Raw genomic sequence first — 24,092 nt, 5'->3', positions numbered from 1 at the left:
GTACCAAAAAAAAAAAAAAAAGTTATGAAGAGATGCTGGAAATACAAAAATTAAGAGATGTTTCAGTGATCAAGAAGTTGATAATCTAGGTTAGATAAATGCATCTACAAATGATAGGAGGGGTGATAATTGTGATTTTACATGAATAAAGCGTTTAAGGAATCATTTGTTTTGCCAGGAGGTTGGAGTAATAATAGGAAAAATGAGTAGCAGGCAAGGCCTCATAAGGGGTAACTGAGCTCTAACAATTATTAGATTTTATGAGGGCAAGTAGGACTTTACAAATGTAGAAAAGTGAAACAGTTTTGTGGTTTGGTTTGGAACTGACTTCATTACTTAGATGTTGGGGAGGTTATTAGGCCTTGGTGAAGTGCTTAACACAGTGCCAGACACACAGTAGGCATTCATAGAATGGAAGCTGCTATTCTCACCATTATTCTTACTTCTGTTATTACTAAACAATAAGGAAAGTTGAAGTAGTGTAAAAATATGTAGTGTTTTCTGAGATACACGTGACATGGCTATAAGTAGGATGTATGTGTGTTGGGGGATGATTTGTAGTGCTGGGAAGTACAGTGTAAAAGTAAGGTAGTAGCCTGGTGCAGTGACAGCTTCCTGGAATCCCATCAGTCAGAAGGTTGAGGCAAGAGGATCGTGAGTTCAAGGCCAGCATGGATAAGTTAGTGAGACCCTGTTTCAAAATAAAAAACAAAAAGATCTGGGGATATAGCTCAGTGGTAAAATGCTTCTGGATTAGATCTCCAATACTGCAAAAATGGTAACATTAAAAAGCATAGTCCAAGGCTGGGCATGGTGGCATACGCCTATAATCCCAGCACTCAGGAGGCTGAGGCAGGAGGATCGCTGTGAGTTCGAGACCAGCCTGGACTACATAGTGAGTTCCAGGTCAATCTCTACTACATAGACCCTGTCTCAAAAAAAACCAACCAACCAACCAACCAACCAAACAAACAAAAAGCATAGTCCACTGTAAGCTTTTTCAGTGGTCCACTCTGCAGAGCATGCTTTTCTTATCTGTAATAAATGTAAAACCTTAAAAAAAAAGTAGCACAGTATATGTCGTTGGTCTGCACCGTGGTCTCCTAGCTGATGCACTTATGTCCCAGACACGGCGAGTGTCTGCAGTGCCTTAAGGTGCTCCCTTCCCTAGGGTATTGCGCTTTGCCTATGTGGCGTTTCCTTGCCTCATCAGGCAGCCAGTGACTAACAAATAAGGGACACAAAAGGGCAGGCCCCTCATTTTAAGGCCACAGAAACTAAAAGTTATTATTTGTGCTCCAGAGTTCCCTGTAGGAACTGACCCTGTCCCTGCTTAGCTTTTTCCCTCAAGAAACTGTATACAAAAGTCCTTGTGGGCTGGGGATTTAGCTCGGTGGCATTGCGCCTGGCGCAAGGTCCTGAGTTCAATCCCTGATACAAAAAAAAAAAAAAAAAAAAAAAGTCCTTGTAGCTGGGCCACGGATTTAGCTCAGTGGCGCTGCACCTACCTTACAAGCTCGAGGTCCCCGGTGGAGGTGGGGGAGTCCTTGTATCAGTCACTCAGTCTTTGTTTACTGCTGTGAGCTTCCCTGTAGGCCGATTCTTGGGACTAGATTGCGAAGCTCCTTAAATGCCTTGTCCTAGTCTCCTGAGGGCTATCCTACAGGCAGAGAGAAGCCTGTTGTATTTTACAAGAACAGCTCAGTAGAGAGGTTTGGAAAGTGGGAAGAGGCTTAAAGTTGCTTTGTACACATCCTAAATAAGGAATCATGAATGCCTCCGTCATTTATTATCGATTAGGGTAGGGGATATGGGATATAAGTCATTGATAGAGATTGGGGAAGAACTGAGAGGTTTTTTTTTTGTTTGTTTGGACCAGCGGTTGAACTCCAGCAGTTGCCAGGCAGGCAGCGGAACCACTGAGCTAAATCCCTGGCCCGAGAAATTTTTGATAATTTGAATGTGAGGAGAAGAATTCAAAGATAGATTGGATAAATAGGCTAGTAGTTGTATCGGCTGAGATACAGAACTCCTAGGAACTGGTAGTTTTGGAAAAAGTTAATAAATTCAATTCCGCTATCTTGAATTTAAGGTACCTTGTGCAGTGTCACAGGTGGGAATGTCTGGAAACAGTCTGGACATATCTGCATGAGATATGGAAGGTGGTTAAGGTCAATGACATAAAGATAGTGGTTTAAGTTATGAGGGAGCGTAGGGCCAACACAAGACATTGGGAGCCCTGTTTTATCATTTGGAATGTTTTCTGTTCAGCAAGTCACAGAGAAAACCTAACAAACTGATATAGGAGTAAAGGGGATTTATTGGCATAGTGTTTGAAAATCTAGGGGTATGGTAGGCTTCATTTTTTTATAGTTTTGCTTTCCTTATGGAGGAAAAGTGGCCCCCATACTACATATTCCAGGAGAGAGAGCATGTGTGTTCCCGAATTCCTGGTGGAAGCTCTAGGCTTTTTTTTTTTAGTATTGGGGATTGAACTCAGGACCTTCCACTTACAAGGTAGGCAGTGGCACCACAGAGCTAAATAATCCCTGGGCCCTAAGAAACTCTAGGCTTTGAGCTGATCAGTATTAGGGGAGACCATTGCCACCAAAGGGAAGGGATTCCCTAGTTGGTTAAGATCGGTCTGGGACTGGAGAAGATTTAGGGTCAGGCTGATAAAGAGCATGGCTGCTATACTAGGAGGAGGGATGCAGTGGACGTTTGGAAGAACAGCACACAGTTTACTGTAATTGCTGTACACATAAGGGAGGGATTGTGAAAAGAGCCAGGGAAACAGGAAAATAGTAATGGAGATTGGAAGAGAGCCCCAGGGAAGCTCCTCAGCCCAGAGGAGAAAGGATTTTGAAGATGAAGGACTAAAAACTGTCAATTCAGGTAGCCATTGGATTTGGTAGATCACTGGTGATCTTAGAGCAATGTCAATAGCCTGGAGGGGCTGTTGGTCAACCAGTCAAATATGCAATCACAGGGAAACAAGAGAATGTGTACTTTTTTTGTCTATTTTAAATGTTAGGTGGTAAATGGAAGCTGGTAGTGTAAGGAAGAACTAGATTAGGGAGATTAGAATATAAATTAAAAATGATTAAAATTGTTATGGGAGACTTTTTGCCCATGTTTGTTCCATGAGTTGAATTAATGTAGTTTGAGCTTTGGTTGATCTGTGGCCCTAAAGACAGCTTCCTGTATGAGCCCAGACAAGTCATGTTTACTCAGCCTCTCGTGAGTAGTCACCATATAAACATTTTATAAGAAAACTATAAGGGTTAAGCAAGATAATATTATATGAAAAAGATTTATCAGCTAAACTGCTCTACAAATATTAGCAGGCAGTAAATACATTGTTTTTTAAAATCCTATCTTGTCCTAAAAAATGTAAGCTATTATAGAATACTAGTATGCACAACTAAAAGGTATATGAGGGAGAAAATATGAAGGAAAGAGAAAAGGAAACAGCTCTAGTTCAGAGGCATTTTATTCCTCTTAGCATTACTTTGTAGCCTTACAAAGCCAAAGGTCCTTCTATTTTACGTAATTTCTGTTAGTGGCATTTTGTGTGGCCCTGTGTTAACTTGTATTTATAGAGTTTCAGCTCCTTTTGGAATAAGGGTAAAGGAACACAGTACAGTGTGGTTGTTGTTTAGGATACCAGAATGACCTTTTTGTTTTTTAAATTTTTATTAGTACACATTTGCGGTACATAATGATTATAGGCATCATGGGAAAAGTTGGTAGACATACATGACACATCTTTTTTCATCCCTTTCTCCTCTTAACCTTTCCGACTCCCTCCACCTCTTGGTTATCTTCCCTTTTGAAAAGATCTACCTCCCTTTTGTTTCCTATTATCTATTATTTTGCTCTTTATTTGTATTTTGGGTTTCTCAGATAAGAGAAACCATGTGCATTTTAAGCTTGTATGTCTGATTTATTGCATTTAACATGTCTCTGTGCATCCATTTTCCTACAAATGACTTGTTCATCTTTTTTACGGCAGCGTGGTATCCCACTGTGTATAAATACCACACTTTATCCATTCATCTGCCGATGGACATATAGGCCGCTTCCAAGATTTAGCTGTTATGACTTGTGCTGCTAGAAACATAGATACGCTCGTATCACTGTAATATGATGTCTTAACTCTTTTGGGAAGATGCTTAGAAGGGAACTAGACATTCAAATAGAATTTCCAGGTTAGTTTTTAAATGAATCTCTATAGTGATATCCATAGTGAGTGTACTTGTTTACATTCTTGTCAGCAGTATAGAAGGGTTCCTTTTCCCCTGCAGCCTCTCTAGAATTTGTTGTTTTTTTTGATTTCTTGATGATAGTCATTCTTTCTGGAGTAAGTTGGAATCTCAGTATTTTAATTTGTATCTCTCTAGAGGCCAAAGATAGTCAACATTTTTCTCATGTATTTAGCAGGCATTTGTACTTCTAAGAAGTATCTATTCACTTCAGTTGCTGACTTTTCAATTGGGTCTTTTTATTTTGGGACCTTTAAGTTTTTTGAGATCTTTATATATTCTAGACGTTTTCTGTCTGAGGAATAGCTGGCAAAAAAATTTCCCATTCTGTGGGTTGTCTCTTCACTCTGTTGGTTATTTCCTTTCCTTTGCAGAAGTTTTGTTTGTTTGTTTGTTTGTTTTTGGTACCCTGGATTGAATTTGGGTCCTTGTGCTTGCTAGGCAGGCAACGGCACCACTGAGCTAAATCCCTGGCCCCAGAAGTTTTTTAACTTGATAACTTGTTGATTCTTGATGTTTTGTCTTCTGCAGTTGTTCAGTCTTTGCCTATGCCTATGCCTTCAAGAATTTTACCTATTTTATCTCCCAGCAGATTATTTCTGTTTTAAAAAAATAAAAGTAGCCAACTTTTATTAAAGTAGGAAAAGAAACAGGCTCTGCATTTTAGGGCAGCCCAGCATGCAAGACACAGTGGCCTGCTTCTGATTTAGTATTAAGACCTTTGATCCATTTTGATTTTTGTATAGTACGTGGTGACACATAGGGGTCTAGATTTAATCTTTTGCATGTGGATAGCCAGTTTTCACAGCACCATTTATTAAAGAGTCTATCTTTCCTCCAGTGTATGTTTTGGGGCCCTTTGTCAAATATCAATTGGCTAAACATGCCTTGGGTTGTTGCCGCATCCTCTATTCTGTTGGGTTGATGTTTGTATCTGTTTTTGTTCCACTACCCTTCAGACATTCTTATTACTACTTAGGTTGGTGTATCTTTTATAGTTATTAACTACACATTTATTCCATATATTTGTTTCTTCAGTCAAACAGTGGCATTTCCCTAGGCTTAGTTTTAATGTTTTTAACTGTAATAGGGAGAATAACAGGACCTACCTGGTATAGTACTGATAAAGATAAAATGAGCCTAAGAACAAACAAACAAAAAAACTTAACCAACCAATGAAACAGAAAAACCTAAACCCTGAGACTGCTACTAGGCGTGGTTGCTAATGGCTAGTGTTGTCGTTCCTTATTAGTTCATCGCGAATGGTGGATATATGTGAGAAATACTAAGTGAATGGCTACTTCAGTATAAAATGATTGCTGAACAGAATTGTGTGTTTTATGTTTAATAAGCGAAGAAAAATAGTTTCCTTAACTACAGCTCAGATTCCATGTTGGTTTCTGTCGTGGGCATGGCTCTGTACACTGGATACGTCTTCATGCCCCAGCATATCATGGCAATATTGCACTACTTTGAAATTGTGCAATGACCACCACGTGACCAGGATCAAGCGGTTCCTTGGAGAAGACCCACCCTACAAAGTTGGAATGAGATTTCCTCAGATGTCCTAAGAAACTCTACTGGATGTCAACATAACTGACCTTATAAATATGAAGACTAAAATTCATGAGTAGAACAGGAAACTCATCCTGACTCATGTGTTGTGTTCTTTATTTTTAATTCTAGAAGAGGCTCTTGTATAGTAGTTTTTGTCTATTTTAACATTGTAGTCATTTGTACTTTGATATTAGTATTTTCTTAACCTTTGTGACTGTTTCAATATTACCCCATGAAAGTTTTTTTTAATGTAATTTTGAGTACATTTTAATTGCCTTCTATTTTTAAAACCCAATTAGTTGGGCTTTATCATTTTTGCTATTGTATGGCATATACATCTGCCTGGATATATTTCTACTCTTGACCAAAGTTTTGTAAGAAATAATACAAGATTTGGAGCAGGAGGCCGGGGAGGGGAGGCTATTTTATTGAGAACTACTTACAAAAGACTTATCTGTAAACTTGAACTCAGGAGTACAATTTTAGCTATTTGCTTTAAAACTATTAAAATATTTCTTAGCAATTAAAAAATAAGACCTTGCTAAAATTAAAATAAGGAATATTTCTCCTTTTAAATATTTAATTCCTATGAGGACTTATTTCCAGAAAACTTTGGTGATGATTCTTAGGAGAATAAGTGGTTAGTTAATAGCATTATTAGTGCTTCTGTATACTGTAGAGTTTTTAATAGAAGGAAATCAGTTTCCTCTGAGGGCCATCATTAACAGCATATGTATTTCTTTAAATTTAGTTTCATGATTGTAATGAGTGCTACAAATGCATTTGCACATTGCAGTAAACTGTGATGAGATGAATTGTTAAAAGCATAGCAAAAAGAAGTGTGAATTTGGCTAAAATTCTTTCACTCTTTGTATTGTTTTCTTAAAAAGATTTTTATTCCTTAATGTAAAATGGCTATCTAAACTTTTAATGTAAACTCATTAAATTCAAAGAGAACAAAAATTAGCCAATGTGGCAGTATATCTTTTCCTTTGTGATTAAATACTCATCTGTTGTGGTGGTTACATTTCCAAACTAATAGTTGTGGAGGACCAGACAAGTGTAAGTATATCTTTTTTTTTTTCTTTGACACAGGGTCTCACTATGTAGTTGAGACTGACCTGGAATTCACTATGTAGCTCAGGCTGGTTTCGAACTCACAGTGATCCTCCTGCCTCAGCCTCCCAAGTGGTACGATTATAGGTGTGCACCACCATGCCCAGCTGCGTAAGTATATCTTAATATGTCTCTCCACGTAAAAGTAATGCTAATAATAAAAGGTGTTAGGCATTTTAAGGTGGATTCCACATAGGTTTTGCTAATTTTGAAAAATTCAGGTATTTTTGGCCCTAAATTTTAAAGACTATATTTTTGCAGTGCTTTCTAATCCAGAGGTGTCAAGTAATACAGAAAACTTTAGTGTCTATAAAGAATCTGTATAATCACAATTAGATTGGTTGGAGTGGTAATAGTATGTAATTACTTAATTTTGAATTAATTAAAAATCTGATACAGTTGCATGTGAACCACTTCATACTCTCAGGCAGGATACAGAATATGAGGATTTAACTTAGAATCTGTTCATTAATGCTAAAATTTGCCATTCCTCCCTTTTCCCCCATAAAGAACTACTGACAAGTGGATGTCTTTTTTGTTGTTGTTTGTTTTGAGACAGAGTCTTGCTATGTAGTGCAGGCTGGCCTTGGACTCACAGTGATCCTCCTGCCTCAGCCTTCTGAATGCTGGGATTATAGGTTTGCACTGCCATGCCCAGCTGACAGTGGATGTCTAATATTCCCATGGTGGGTTGGAGACAGGAAAAGATGAGAATCATTAGTTTAATAGGTGGATATCCAGATTACCTACCTAGCCCTCTACTTAGCAATCTTTAATTCATCCTCACTTTTTATTGAAATCTATTAAATTGCTATTATTTCACTGATGATTTTATGAATACTGGCCTGGGAGATGTATGGAAGATGTGTTTAGCCTTACCAGAAATCTTGAGATTCAGAAAGAGAAATAGGAGCACATCCCATTGAGAAGTGATCAGGAAAGTATATTCTCATCAACCAACAGATGTATAGTGTGTTGGCTAGTCTAAACTAACAAGCCGGGAGATAATTTCTACTTTCTTTTTTAAAAATAAAGTATTTATTAGATAATACTGAATGGACTGCTTGTCTTTATATATTTTTGGCTAGGGAAGAAATGACTGCCTTAATTATGGAATGATTTCAAGGACAAAGAGAGAAAGTAGAAGAGTTACAGAAGCTATAGATACCCACAGTGTCTCCCTCCAGAGCAAAGGGCAGGTTGGCTCCAATCCAGGGTGCTCCTGGAGTATTATAAATGATTATATGGGCACTATAAAAGATTTAGGTTCCCTGTTCTCAGGGTCCCTCTCTGGTAATGGAATCCTTTGCACATACTGGGTTCACCTGGCTTTCTACATTGCTGTATAGGAGTGAGCCTTGGTAACCAGAACAACAGTACCAGTCTTACTACTTTGGCTATTGCTGTAAGTAGTGAAGTCCTTTGTCTTTGGATTAGAAGCCAGTCAAAGGGGAGCCCAAGATTTCACCCATAACTCCAACTTAGCCACCTGGGATCTTGTGTAATTTGCACGGCCCTCTGTCATAAAGCTCATCATTGGTTGCTTTATGTGTCACCCAGTGGTTTGGATAGGCCAAAGTGAGTGACATGATGACTCTGAAATTAATCTCTGGAATCTCATAAATTATGAAAAAGCCTTATCCATTTTACACCTGACTCTTTGGGATGAATGGTCTGGGTATGACTAGAGATAACTGGAAGAAAGTTGAAGTACGGCTAGGGAATGGATGGTGATGGGGCGTGAACAGCTCTTAGGATTTGAATTAAGAACACCTGAGATGCCAAGAGGAGGAGAAGGAGGAGGAAGGAGGATCTCTAATAATCTTGTCTTTTGGAGCCTCATCTGGATCCTTCCAGAGGAAGGAAAAGGCCTAGGTATAGCTCTTCCAACCAGTTGCAGACACCTTAAATGATAAAAACTGTTGAATTTGCTATACTTTCCTGGTGACTCTGACCATAATTTTGTTTTTCATTTTTGTTTTTTTGAGACAGAGTCTTGCTATGTAGTTCAGGCTGGCCTGAACTCACTAGGTAGCCGAGGCTGGCCTCAAACTCATGGTGATCCTCCTGCCTCAGTTCTCCTGAGTCCTGGGTTAACAGGCTTGTACCACCATGCCTGGCATTCTAACCATGGTTTTGTCATTCTCTTTTACCTTAGCAACATTCTGTCAGATGAAGTAGATGATAGCACAGCTTCTGCATCTCCCATGCAAAACACTGGCTAATAGTGCTGGATGTCTTCTTTCTTCACTCCCATAGCGAGCGCTTTGCCACTCTGTGTGGTGAATGAGTATCACCTGTCACGTGGTGAAGACAGGAACATTGATAGACAACTCTTAGGACCTAAGACTTAGGCAGTCCCTATGAAAATGAAGAGTAGACCCAGTTATTCATACTGAACTGGGTTCTGAGGCTTAGCAGCTTGCCACATGTCCACAATGGGGGAACTGGACCTTTGCCCTCTGATTGATCTGTGTTCAATTTGGTAAGGCCAACACTTGTAAATAATACGTTTCAAGAGCACCTTGTGTTTCCCAGGTCTCTCTTTGTGGAAGACAAAAGTTAACTCTTTCCCAACTACATCCTTAGCAGCACACAAAGATCTTCAAATCTTGCAGGAAGTGTTGCTATAGATCCTGTGGCTCCCAGATTATCAGAGATTTCTTCCAAGCTGTGATTAGTAGCTGGATGGATGTCCCCAGAAAGATAATGGATTTATTATTTATGTATACTTTGCTGGCAGTTGTCTGCAACAATAGTTATTCAGTTAGAGAAAGGGGTAAACATTTAGCTGAGTTATACATGGTACCACCTCGGCCCTGGAAGGGGTTGAGGTCAGCCTCAGCTCACTAAACCAGCTTGTTGTGAATAAAAGAGTTGCCATAGACTGGCCTCCTCAGGTGACACCTGTGCAATCTCTGATACATATTGCTGTGTTTGGATTAATGCCTTGGGTCAGGTGGAAAGGTCAACAGGGAAACAGAGAGGAGGTCACTTGGCTTTCTAGTACCCTGATTGTGGATGGAATCATTAAACTGTTTGAATCCAGACTCTGGGGGCTATGACTGAGATCAGTACTGCAGTAGGTCGTCGTCTTGCTGTGTAGATTCCTGTTGGCAGTAGCATTAATTAAATGCTATGTAAGACACATTGATTTGGTCTTAGCCTCTGTTGGTCAGATTAATTAGAATGGCTGATGAAGTTGCATAATCATCAGAAGTATTTCCAGGAGCCAAGACTAGAAACTGTAGTAGTGTGCAGTCTTGTGGGTACTGTTGGGAGACTGTAGATATTACTGGGAGACAGTTCTCTATGGGCCTCTTGTATTTCTGTGTTTTGTAAGCAGAAACACTGATCTTTGTTCCAGACCCTCCAGGAAGGTTTGCACAGGGAACAGCCCTGACAGAGGCAGTGTCTTCTTCCAGGGCAAAGGGCAGACTTTCTTAGAGCCTTGGAAAACAGATATAGTGTCTACCAGTATAAAAAGATTTAGGTTTTCTAAGCTTTGGGATCATTTCTTGTAATGAAACTCATTGAGTTAAGATATCACCTAGGACCTCCTTGTTTCAACCTGTGGGAATTACAGTTTGAAGAGCCCCCCCGCCATTCTAATATTGTGTACTAGTTACTGCTATTTTGGGCAATAATAACATTTGTCTCTGACCTTGGAGCCTTATGTTTTCTGCCAACATTTCTGGAACGGTTAGTAGGCTAGCTTGATAGCTTGCAAATAGGATAAATCCTCAGATGCTTCACAATTCTTTATAGCATTTACCTTTTTTTTTGGTTTTTTGAGACAGGGTCTCACTATGTAGTTGAGACTGACCTGGAACTCACTATGTAGCTCAGGCTGGTCTCGAACTCACAGTGATTCTCCTGCCTCAGCCCCCTGAGTGCTGGGATTACAGGCGTGCGCCACTACGCCAAGCTATAGCATTTAGCTTTATACTGAAGTAACACTAGGATTAATTAAAGCATTACTTTTTATTTGTATTTTATTAGCACGTTTGTAGTAGATATGTCTACATTCTTTGGAGTGGTAGGTGTATATAACGTATCTTAATTGTTTTTTCATGGTCAATCCCCTTCCCTCCATCTCTTGATCTTCTTGCTTTGTGAGTATTTTACCTTTGAATGTACAAAAAAAGCCTTGATCTTGTATTTTCTTCTAGTTGCTTGGAAATTTTACAGTTTCCATGATTCTTAAAAATGCAACAGGGGGCCGGTGATTTAGTTTAGTGGCACTGAGTCTGCCTTGCAAGTGCAAGGTCTTAGTTTGATCCCCGATACCCCCCCCCCAAAAAAAAGAGCAACAGGGTCTTCAAGAGTGTAATATATGTTATTACATACTAAATATTTTACAGTATAAAATTGGATTAAGCTTGGATAGTCAAGCCATTCAAGAGAAGCATTTGCTTTACTTTTTCTTTCGTGTGGGAATATTATGGTTGTTTAGCAGTCCACGTGAGAAAAGATGGTGTCTTGGACCAAGGTGGTGGCACTGGAGGAAGAAACAAAAGGGCATGGTGACTAATTAGATATACAGACGGAGAGGAAGAAGAGAGTCCAGGTTGCTGGCTTAGCAAGAGTGTAGATTTTACCCTAAAGGGGTAATAGATTTGTATTTTAGAAAGATCACCTTGTTTACAATGAACATGGATTGGAGGGAATACTCTGGTAGGGAAATTACTTAGGAGGCTATTAGAATAATTCAGGCAACTCGTGGTACCTGTCTTAGTCAAGGCTCCTCAGAGAAGCAGAATCAAAGGATGTACATACACAGAGATTTACTGTACAGCTGGGTTCAAGGCCAGCCTGAACTACATCGTAAGACCCTGTCTTCTCAAAAAGCAAGAAAGGAGAGCGGGGAGGGAGAGAAAGAGAACAGGATTGATTCACATGACTCTGGAGGACAGTTTGAAATCTGCAGAAGCATTGTATCAGTTCAAATGCAGTGCTGTATAGAATCAGGACGAGACAATGCCTCACTTTGAAGGACATCATATAGGAAGAGTCAATGTTTGTTTCTGTTCAAATTTAAAGGCCGAGCCAGGTGTGGTGGTGCATACCTGTAATCCCAGCACCCTCAAGAAGCTGAGGCAGGAGGAGGAGGACCACCACAAATTCAAGGCCAGCCTGAACTACACAGAGAGGCCCTGTCTCAAAATTTGAACAAACAAAAATAAAAAACAAAGCAACTCAAGTTTACAGGCTGTCAGGACAGTCCTCTCTTACTCAGGAAAGATCACCTTGTTGTCCAATGATGTTAGATGAGGCCCAACCACCCAGCCTGCTTTACTGAGTACCAATTTAGGTATTAATTGTACCCAGAAATACCCAGAGTAATGTCTGACCACATATCTGGGCACTGTGTGGCCTGATCACATTGACATAAAAATTAATCACAACGGGGGGCCTAAACTAGGTTTGTTGCAATAGAAACGTGAAGCAGATATAATTGAGAGATAGCAAGTGTACAGAAGAGATTGGTGTCATGGAGGCTGACCCAATTCTTTAAAAAAAAAATTAAAAAACATTCTTTCTTTAACAGACATCTCACGTCATGAGACACCAAACATCTGAGGAAGTAAGATGAAAAATAAATAATCAAAAAGCATTATATGATACCACTTAAAACCCACTACATGCAGGCCAAGGAAGATTAAGGTACAGCAAATTGTCTAATGTGAATGTTAGCAATGATAAAATAGGAGGCAAGTTTTTTGTGTTTCAAAAGACTACAATCAATGGGCATTTGGGCCCAAGGGAATAGATGGCCAGGAAAAGGTTCACATGGCTGTAGGTAAAGCCAAATGGAAAAGGTACAAAGAAGAATCCAAGCTACATAGGTGAGCAGATGATGATGGATCAGGCTTCTTCCTCCCAAGAAACACTTGCTGTACTGTATTATTCCCTTCCCCCACCTTCACGATCCTTCCCAATGGCTGCTTAAGCTGAGCTACCTGTTCCTGCCTTATAGGCCACTGCACTACTGGGACTAGGTTTGGGGCTACCCAAGGCTTCCTGTAATTTAGGATAGAATTTAAAAAACTCCTCACATGTTTTTCTGAACAAAGAATGACCCTAAAGCATTTACGTGCAAAGGAGTTTGAGTTTCCATAATCACAAATGGCCTTAAACAACAATCTCAAAAGTCTGAAATCTAGCAGCTGAGCTCTGGTTAAAGCTGCAAGACTTACAAAATCAAGGAAAAGTAGAAAGATGATGCAGGTAGGAAATCCCAGCAGTCAGTCTCAACCTGTCTTTCCCCATTTTAGGAGAAACTTTAATGTACATCTGTGGGATGTGGAAAGTTATGTTGGAGCAAGCTGTGTCTCCTGTTGACTTTGTTATCAAATGCCAACAGAAAACAAGGGATGGGATTGATTTTATGTTTAAAACCCTTTAGAAGTTATGCTGTTAGAAAGGGATATGGCTGCAGAGGTAGGAAATAGATTCCGATTCCGCTTTGTGAGCTCTCCTGATGGAAAACCATCTGCTTCACTCAGTCCATAGATTCAGATCTTAATCGCACGCCAGAACACCCCGGGGCCGCGCCCTTACCACACACCCAGCAGACCGTGTCCCGACTGGCTGACTGTGTTAACTCCACAGACCCTGCCTCGCAGGGTGAGCTGACTCGTGTCCCTGTGCAGTGGCTGTGCTTGCCTCTCTGCTGGGCTTCGTCCTCACCCTGCACCGTCCACATTGGAAAGGGGCCGTGCAGTGGCCACACTCAGTGCCCGGCAGGTTGTGGGGTGCATGCAGCAAGCTTGGCTGGGTGGCCGGAATCCTGCACTGGCTGTTGCAGGATCACACAGGCTCACCTCCCTGGACCTGAGCCCCTGCAGGACTCACAGACAAAACGCAGGATGTGCTGACACTAGAAATCACTTGTCATTTATGTGGAATCCAAAGTTAACTGAGCATCCTCTCATTTATTTTATGTATATATGTATGTGTGTGCACATGTGTGTGTGTGTGTGTGTGTGTGTCTGTGCTACACTTCGAAGGCTGGCACCTTTTATGGGAAATGGAACATCTCTCTTTTGGTACCAGGGATTGAACTTGGGTCCTTGCCCTTGTGAGGCAGGTGGCAGAACCACTGAGCTAAATCCCTGGCCCTGATGGAACATCTCTGAAGTTGCAGTCATGGGATTAGACAGGCTGTACCCAAAGAGCAGACCATCTGACTACTAATTAATAATTTAAAAATAGCTGTACTTATTACTGAACCAATGCAACCCCCATCAAAATTCAATGACGTGCTTCACAGAGCTAGAGAAGACAGTCCTAAAACTGATAGGGGAGAATAAATAGCCAAAGCAGTACTGGGCAAAACAGTGCTGGAAGCATCACGATGCCAAATTTCAAAATATACTACTGAGACATAGTACTTGGCATAAAAAGAGACAGTAGAGCAGTGGAGCACAGGAGAGGACACTGGGAGAAACTCAAGCGACTATGACCATCTGATGCTTACGGAGAGGATGGAGCATGCACTGGGGAGAAGGCAGATGGGGCTGGGAAGCCAGATACCTGTGGCTTCTGCGAGGATCATGGAGATGCTGATCTGTACTTTGGAGCAGTGCTTCATCTTGTCCTCCTGAGGTATGGTATTGGTGACTACTGCTGCTTCAAAGCATGTGATGATGTGAGAAATGGCTGGGCCAGTGAAGAATTCATGAGTCAACACAGCATAAACTCCGGTAGCTCCAAGTGAGACAGGTTTTCAGCTGCAGGGCAGATTGTCAGAGGTGTCAGCCGTGGCATCCACAAGGAGAATCACCCTGTCTTTCACATTTCCCAGTAGTGCCATGTGGTCCACTTCATTGGCCTTCTTTCATTCTTGGGGAATCAAGGCAAAGTCCACGTTCCACTGGTCTGCAAAGGAGGAAACTTGATTCCACCAGCCTGAGGTGAGACAACTGTACAGTTCCTCTACTCAGAGATACTCTCCCTGTTCCACTTCAGGACGGCTGGCTCGGCATATAGACTATCCATGGGGATGTCAAAAAAGCCATGAATTTGAGAAGCATGTAGATCCATGGTGATAATGTGGTCTGTACTTGCTACAGATAGCAGATTTGTAACAAGTTTGGCTGAGATTGGAGCCCAGGTTTTATCCTGCTGGGGAAGAGGGAAGCATAGGATGACTGCAGTAATCTGTCTGGCGGAAGCAATCTTGCTTGGAGGCATTAACCATGATCCAAGGCTCCATTAGATTGTTGCTGATTTGACCACAACCACTCTGAAATATCTTCTCCACAGTATACTTTTGTCAATTTTCATATAGGTTTCCTGGTTGCTAAATGTCTTAGTCACCACCCTGCCTAGCTCCAGGCCCAAGTGGTGAGCAATCTTCTGGGATAAATCCTAGTGGGACCAGCTGCTTACGATTTTGATATTCAGTATTTTTGCTCAGTGATCACTATTGCTATGGAGACAGGACAGAAGTGGGCCCAGACACTCAATACCATTTACTTCATATTGTTACTTTGCCATCTTGCTGACCAAATTCTTGGCTGACCCACTTGAGTGGTTAGTGATTTTATTTATTATGAATTAATATAAAGAGATGATCTGGGGCTGGGGATTTAGCTTAGTAGTTCCGGCGCCTGCGTCGCAAGTGCAAGGGCCCAAGTTCGATCCCCAATACAAAGAAAAAAACAAAAGATGATCTGGTTAGACATAGGAGAAGGTGATTCCAATTTGACATAATAGAAAATGATTGTAGTTTTTAATATGTTGAGTTTGATGTTAGTGAATAGTCTAGTGGCAATATTTACTAACCTGATGGGTACAGAGATAAGATAGTTACAACATGAATCTAGGCTTAAATGTATATGATTCATAGGTAGATAATAATTGAAGTCAAAGAGTGGAATTTCTTAAGTATCCAAGCCAATAAAACTAAAATTATATGTAAAATTATATAAATGTTGTGAGAAGCTTTTCTATAACTTCAATCAGATTTTCCATCAGATTTGAAAGGATTAAAAACCCCTGGTAGGGCCGGGGATTTGCTGCCGCCTGCCTTGCAAGCACAAGGTCCTGAATTCAATTCCTGATACCACACCCCCCCAAAAAAAAAACCACCGGTAGAGTCAATTCTTGAATATTTTTGCTATGAACATTAACTAGTAATTTAAAAAACTGTAACACTGTAAACTAGGTTAGAAAATAGCAAAATGAGGAAAAACTGATATCTGAATAAGGCTATACTTTCCTACAAAAGGTTTTAGAAATCAGTAACAGAGTTCCATAACTCCTTGTCAAAAACTCTTGAGACTATAAATATTTCAGAATGGAGACATTTTTGTGGGGCGTTAGGAAGGTAAGTGACATATATTATTTAACATCCCCAGTGAGGCCCAGGGTAGCATACAATTAGTCAAATATATTTTTAGTTCTGCATATAAATGTATGAATATTCACTCTAAATGAGATAAATAAAATGATAACTAGCTTCACATCAATTCTGGAAAGATTTTGCTGACAAAGGACTTCAGATCAAGCCAGTTTATGTTACCAAATGGGTTGTGAACCACATAAGGTTTTCACAGTTTTTTTTTTTTTAATTTTTGGAATTGTGGATAAGAGATTATTGATCTGTCCTAACATCTCAGTGAAAGGCTGGTCAAGGAGAACTGGGCATGGTAGTGCATGCCTGTAGTCCCAGCACTTGGGAGGCTGAGGCAGGAGGATTGCAGTGAGTTCAAGGCTAGCCAACGCTACACTGCTTATGTGTTGAAATTATATTTTAAATATATTTGGTTAAATAAAATATTAATATTACTCCTTTTTAAAAGCTTTGTTTAGTATCAGCAGTAGAAAATTTATTTATGTATTTATTTTGGTGTTTTTGAGACAAAGTCTCACTATGTAGTTGAGACTGGCCTGGAACTCACTATGTAGCTCAGGCTGGTCTCGAACTCACAGCGATCCTCCTGCCTCAGCCTCCCGAGTGCTGGGATTACAGGCGTGTGCCACCACTCCCAGCAGTAGTAGAAAATTTAAAATTATACACACAGCTTGCTTTTGTGACTCACGTTTTGTTTTTGGCAGCATTGTACTTCAAGTCATCACATTTTATGTATGTATATATGTATTTATCTAGTTTTTGTTGTTTTTGGTACTGGGGATTGAATTTAGGACCCTGCACTTCCAAGTCAGGTGTGGTGCCACTGAGCTACATCCTTGACCCTGTTTAGGTTTTTTGAGATATGTAGTCCAGGGTAGCCTTGAACTCACTATGTAGTTCAGGCTGGCTTCAAACTCAGTGATCCTCCTGCCTCAGCTTCCTGAGTGCTATTATTATAGGCATGTGCTACATGCCCACCTGTTTTTTTTGTTTTTGTTTTTGAGACAGATTTTCCTATGTTGCCCAGGCTCAGGCTATGGGCATGTGCCACAGCACACGACTTGACTTTTTGATAATGATTTTTCTTCCTTTTCTTTAGATTCTTACCACTTGTGTAGCATAAAATAACATCATTTAAGCTCAGTGGGGTGGACACATCTGAGCAACTTAGTGAGCTTCTCTGTTATGGTTTGGATCTAAAATATTCCCCAAAAGTCCCATGTGGTCAGAGGTGGGGCTTTTGGAGGGTGAGTGGATCATGGGGGTGCTGTACTTATTGGTGAATTCACCCACTGAAGAGTTTATAGCTCGGTGTACTGTTAGGAGGTGGGGCTTAGTCTGAAGAGGTGGGTCACTGACCATTTGGAGCCAGCTGACCATGGCCTGCACCTTCTGAAACTGTGAGGCAAAATAAATCTCTCTCCTCCTTAAGTTGCAGGTGTTGGGTATTTTGTCCCCATGATGGGTAAGTAACTAATATACCCTGTGTCAGCAAATAAAAGGGAATGGAAATGTAGCGCAGTGGCAGAGTGCTTGCCTATCAAGTACAAGGCCCTGTGTTCAATTCTTAGTATCACAAAAACAAATAGCAATAAAAAAAGTCCACACTTAATTTTGCCTGTTTTTCAAATTTATATAAGTAGAAAATATTTTATATATTCTTTTATATACTATATTTCCTTTTTTGCTTATGTTTGTGTAAATAATCCTGTTACATATAGATGTCATATTTATTTTATTTCTCTGTATCATTCCATTTTATGAATACACACAGCATGCTGTTTATCCATTCTACTATGCTAATTTATAGTCCCATCAGCAATGTATGAGTTACAGCCTAGTTTTGTTTTGTTTTGTTTTTGTTTTTTTGGTAACAGGGATCAAACTAGGGCCCTTGGCTTGCCAGGCAGGTGGCGGAACCACTGAGCTAAATCCCTGGCCCTACAGCCTAGTTTTTAATAGTGAAAAACTGAAAACATCCCAAATGCCCATCAGTAGTGATTGATAGGTAATTGTAGTACATCTATGCAATGAAACACCATTTACTGAATTACTAAATTACTGAAAAGAGCCAACTCTATCTGAAATAACTTGAAAAATATGCTGTCCATAATATGCTGTATATGTGCTGCTGAAGTGAGCACCATAATGTGCTATAAAATTTAAATAATTTGTTGGCATCTCGTTGCTCATAGTTTCTTGTGAGTCTTTGTATTTCTGTGGTATCAGTTGTAATATTTCCTCTTTCAGTTCTGATTTTACTTTCCTTCACTCTTTTTTTTTCTTAATATAGCTAAAGGTTTGCCATTTTGCTTATTAAGAAAAAACAACAACCCATCTCTTTGTTTCACTTTATTGGTCTTTTCTGTTGTCTTTCTAATCTCTTATTTCCTTTTTTTCTGGTCTGATGTTTATTATTTCCTTCTTTTTGCTGACATGGAGCTTAGTTTGTTCTTGTTTTTTTAGTTCCTTGGGGTGTAAAATCAGGTGGTTCATTTAAGATCACTCTTTTTTTTCCTTCTTTTGCAGAAGTTTTTTGTTTTGTTTTGTTTTTGGTACTGGGGATCACACTCAGGACCTTGTGCTTGCAAGGCAAGCGGCGGCACCACTGAGCTAAATCCCTGGCCCAAGATCACTCTTTTTCTAAACTGTAATCATGTATCCCTATAAACCTGTTTCTTAGAACTTCTCTAATGTCATCAAACTGAACATGGAGGAGCTCATGATTTGATGGTGTTATTAGGAGGTGATGGAAATAGGAGCTGAGATCTAGTTGAAGTGAGTGGATCATAGAAGTGTGGATTTGGGGACTGTATCTGGTCCCTGGCCCTTTCCTCTTTGGCTCTTGCTGTCTCTGCTCTCTGGCTGCCATGAGGTGAGCAGCTTTCCTCTGTGATGTCCTTCTGCCATGATATTTCTGCCTTGCCACAGGCATAAAACCAATGGAGCTGGCCAACCATGAATTGAAAGTTTTGAAAATGTGAACCAAGATGAGCTTTTCTACTTTTAGGTTGGTCACAGTGGCAAAAAGCTGACTCACACCCCTTCCTATTTTTAAGTGATATTAAATACATTTCAGTGATATTCAGTACAACCATTGCCATCATCCATCTTTGTCTCTTTTGATCTTTTTTTTTTTTTTTTTTTAAAGACAGGGTTTCTCTGTGTAGTTCAGGCTGGGCTTGGACTCACTGTGTAGTCCAGGCTGGCCTCAAAATCGCAGTGATTCTTCCCTTTGTCTCCTGAAATTATAGGTGTGCACCACCACACCTGTCCCTTTTAATCTTGTAAAAGTAAAACTAGATTCATTAAACAATAACTCCCCGTGTAACCTTACCCCGACTCAGCAGCTGCCATTCTATTCTCTGTCACTATGATTTGACTATTTTAAGTATCTAAGTGGAATAATATAGTAGTTGTCTTTTTGTGACTGGCTTATTTCACCTAGCACAATATCATCAAGATTCCCCTATCCCAAAGAGTATGTCAGAAGTTCCTTCCTTTTTAAGGCTAAATAAAATCTACTGTATGTATATACTACCATACAATATTCCATTGTTTGTATATACCATTTTTTTTTTCTAAACAGAGTCTTGTTATGTAGTTCAGGCTAGCCTTGAACTCACAATGTAGTCCAGGCAGGTGGAACTCATGGTGATACTCTAAGTGCTGGGATTACAGGCACATGCCACCACACATGGCCTATATACCACATTGTGCTTATTCATCTGTGAATAGACTCTTGGTTTGCTCCTGCATTCAAACTATTGTGAGTATTGCTACTATGGGTATGCAAATATTTCTTGGAGACTGTTTTTAATTGGAGTATATAGAAGTGAAACTTCTAGATCATGTTGTAATTTTATTTTTAAATTTTTGCACAACAATCATACTGATTTCCAGTGATTATAGCTTTTGAAATTCCCATCGACAGTACACAAGGGTTTCAGTTTTATCACAGCCTCACCATTCTTTTCGATAGCAGCCATCTTTGATACTGGGGATCGAACTCAGGACTTTGTACTTGCGAGGCAGGCATGGTGCCACCGAGCTATATCCTCAGTAGTAGCCCTCTTAATGGGTGTGATGTAGCATCTCATTGTAGCTTTCATTTGTGTTTGCCTAATGATTAGTGATGTTGAGCATCTTATATGTAGCCCATTGACTTTTCTAAAAAGTCTGATTTCCATTTTATTTTTTCCCCAGAGGATAGTTTCTCCTCAGTCTTTGAGGGCTTAGCTTCTTAACTTTGAGGTTGTGGGGTAGCACCTACCAGACCAGTTCCAGGTGAGTGCGTTCTATCCTTCCAGTTTTTGTGTGAATGACTCCTGACTATCTTGCTATAAATGGCACAGCTTACAAAATGATGCAGTTTCACGTACAGATGGGAAAGAATATGGAGATCAAAAATACTTACTTGGGTGGGGTCGGGATTTAGCACAGTGCTGCCACCTGCCTCGCAAGCACAAGATCCCAAGTTCAAAAAGCAAGCAAACAAACAAAAACTTACCTGGGAAATGCCCTTGATGGGTGCTGCTGCCTGTATGTTTTGAACAATAGACTTCTTAGTGGCCTTGTTCTTTTTTTTTTCCTTGGTACTGACTAGTGAGGACTTGAAGGTCTGTTGATTTTTAAAATAAGTTTTTGACTTCTGATACTTTGAAGCAAGATTCATTAAAAAAAAAATCCGTTTTCATGGACTTAATAAAATTCTGTGCTTTTTAAAGTTGTGTAATATTTTCTTCCTTGATTCAACTATATTAAGGACAATTATCAGAGATGGCACTTAGTTTTGTCTTTTTGTTTTATTTTTTTTTCAAAGTTTTTCAGAGGTGAGGGGAGGAAAAAGGGATAAATAATTAAGATGTGTCATGCACATGTACCAACTCACCGCAATGGATTAATCATTATGTACTGCAAACATGTACTAATAAAATTAAAAAAAATTTTTTTGAAGTTGCCAAACAAATAGGATCATTGAAAATTTATTGTGACCTATATAAAAATACTAATTTGATACTAATATGGGTTGGTACAATGTTAGGTAGAAAAACTTCAGTATACATAAAAATAGGAACCATTTATTATTAAAATGCAAGTAACTATATGATAAATAGAAATATAGGGAGTGCAAAAGTTATTTATGAATTAAGCTACAGTTACTTTTACTGTTTTACCAACTATGACAAGATTTCTTTCCAATTTTTTTTGTTTTGTTTTGTTTTGTTTTTTAAGACAGGGTCTTGCTGTGTAGTTCAAGCTGACCTTGAACTCACTGAGTAGGCCAGGCTGGCTTCATACTTTCAGTAATCCTCCTGCCTCAGCCTCCTGAGTGCTGGGATTACAGATGTGCACCACCATGCCTGGCCTCTTTCCAATTTTCTAACTGGAATATATTCAGTCATTAGGAAGAGTGGAAAAATGGTATGAATAATACCTATATATCCTTAACCTAGAATTACTAATTTTTGATATTTTCTGACACTTCTAAACAGTTAAGACACATTTTTAATTTGAGAAACTGAAAGTTGCATTTTGTTTTTGTTGTTTTTTAGGGAGGATAGCTTTCTTTTTGACAATTAGTTACAGAGAAAAAAGAAAATAGTGCCATTCTCACAGTATCTGCTACTTGTGACATTTTCTCCATTCATTTAGGACATGGATTGGCTTGAAAGGAGAAGAGGAAGAAAAATGGGAGAATCTGAAAGAATCTTTTTCCTATAAAATATCCTTTTCTTTTTCCTTTTGAAACTGAACCCAAGGCCTCACACATGCCAGGCAAGTGATCTATCACTGGACTACGGCCTAGCCCTCCCCTCCCCTTGTTATAATTTTAAAACAGGGTCTTGCCACCTTGCTCAGATTGTCCTTGAACTTGTGATACTCCTACTTCAGTCTCCAGGCAGATGCAATTACAGGTGTGTGGCACAGTGTCTAGCCATTTCCTCTTTTTTTGATAAGTACTGTTTTCTCTGAAGACTTAACCATGTGTGTCAAGGCAGGGTGAATTCCATTCTCTTTTTATCAAGTAAAGGAAGTTCAGCCTTTTCCAGGTTGCTCTGGTACACTGTATTATCCATCAGGAAGTTCACTGTGCTTTTGGACTCTGATATATTTCCCACAAGCCTGTTTTTTAGGGTTGAGAGTTTACAGCTCTCTTGTTCAGATAAGAAGGATTGGTCCTGCAGGATTTATGATACCTAAACTAATTTCCTATCACTGCACCTTGACCTTGGACTTATAAATTGTAGCCCATACAAAGCAATTGATTGCTATCCTGTAGAGGCAAATGGCCCTCTTTAACTCCATGGCAGTGGCTAATAAGGTCTTCATAATTGTGATTTACCCACTGTCAGCTGTGATTGCATGTGCCTCTCTGAAGTTGCCTTTGATTGATAGATGTGACTTGTATAACAGGAAGCTGGTTCCATTGGCCTTTTCCTTTTATCCTTAGCCTCACCAGCTTCTGGAATGGGACTGATGAAGTCATTTTTCTTTCATCGTGATCTTCTATAATGAAATATGGTAAAAATTCACCTTCTCTTGAGCATTTCATTTTTCGCTTGTCAGATCTGCAGTCTTTCCTGGACTGAACCAATTTGTTATCTATAAAAGCAATGGCCTTGTACCGTACTGTACCTCCCTTTTGATTCAAGGAGCTCTCGGTTGGCCAAAGGGTGTTTTCATCCATAAATTTATTAGGGACTTTTCTCTTTCCTTAGCCAAGACCTTTGGTTTTCCATTTAATGAATTATAGAGAAACAAAAAATATTTGTTAATGGCAACCTTCTAGAATACTTCGAACTGTATCATTCTTTACTCAAGGATAGTTGGCCAGGGCTGGGGATTTAGCTCAGTGATATTGCCACCTGCCTCACAATCATAAGGTCCTCAGTTTGATCCCCAGTACTGGGGGGGGTGTCTTTGTACAAAGGGAGAGAGGGGTTAAAGGGAGGGCAGGGCAATGGGGAAAAACTAAGAACCAAGATGGATTATATAAAGGTGCAAATTTCTAATGATGAATGTCATTATATTGTATACCTTAAATGTATCAATAAAATTTAAAAAAATAGTTGGCCATAGTTGGGTAAACTATGTTAGAAGAAACCAAGATTAATGCTTCTATACACCCCAGGATGGATGGATATCTTCTTATTAATTAGGTGAAATGAGAGTGAAGATAGTTTGAATACTACTCATTGAAATGAACCATCACTTGAGAATTTGTGGAATCCTGAGAGTTAAACTCTCTTTCTGGCTTATCTAAAGCAAGAGCCTACTAGCATATACTACAAAAAATTCAATCATGAATAATACTGGATTTAATATTAATGTATACCAGCTGCTGGAGCAGGAAGAGAAGATCTTGCTTTTTAATGCCCATCCCTGCCACAGTTACACATTTTTATAGTTTTTCTCACTGGCTTTTGTGTGGAACTATTGAAATATTGCAATCTGAATCTATGTTTGTAGACTTATTGCATACGTAAAAACTATTAAATGTTCCTTGGGCACAGGAAAATGAAGATCCTTATATTTTGGTTGTTATATGAAATATGGGACCTGTTACTGCAAAGATGTTGTTGACTGCCAACATGATGATAATTAGTTCTTAGAAAACATCTTACATATGACTCAAGACACTTGGAATCATATGAACCATAATGACTCAAATGGCTCTTATCTCACCAACTCCTGCCAGTCTTCACCTTAAAAATATTTCTGGAGGTTTTTAGGAGGCATCTGTGATGTGCTATTAACATTCTCCAGTCTGGCACTATTACTTTGCC

At 39.5% G+C, this 24,092-nt stretch overlaps 1 pseudogene; it reads right to left on the bottom strand.

Moving 5' to 3' along the window:
- Nucleotides 1-20,291, bottom strand: part of LOC104868727 — a 40,578-nt pseudogene extending 20,287 nt beyond the window's left edge.
- Nucleotides 20,292-24,092: the final 3,801 nt, after the last annotated feature.

This window comes from Fukomys damarensis, unplaced genomic scaffold, assembly GCF_012274545.1.
Source record: "Fukomys damarensis isolate Sample0158 unplaced genomic scaffold, DMR_v1.0_HiC HiC_scaffold_17, whole genome shotgun sequence".
Taxonomy (NCBI): domain Eukaryota; kingdom Metazoa; phylum Chordata; class Mammalia; order Rodentia; family Bathyergidae; genus Fukomys; species Fukomys damarensis.
The sequence above is the reverse complement of the archived record's forward strand: the minus strand, read 5'-3'. Positions and strand labels throughout refer to the sequence as shown.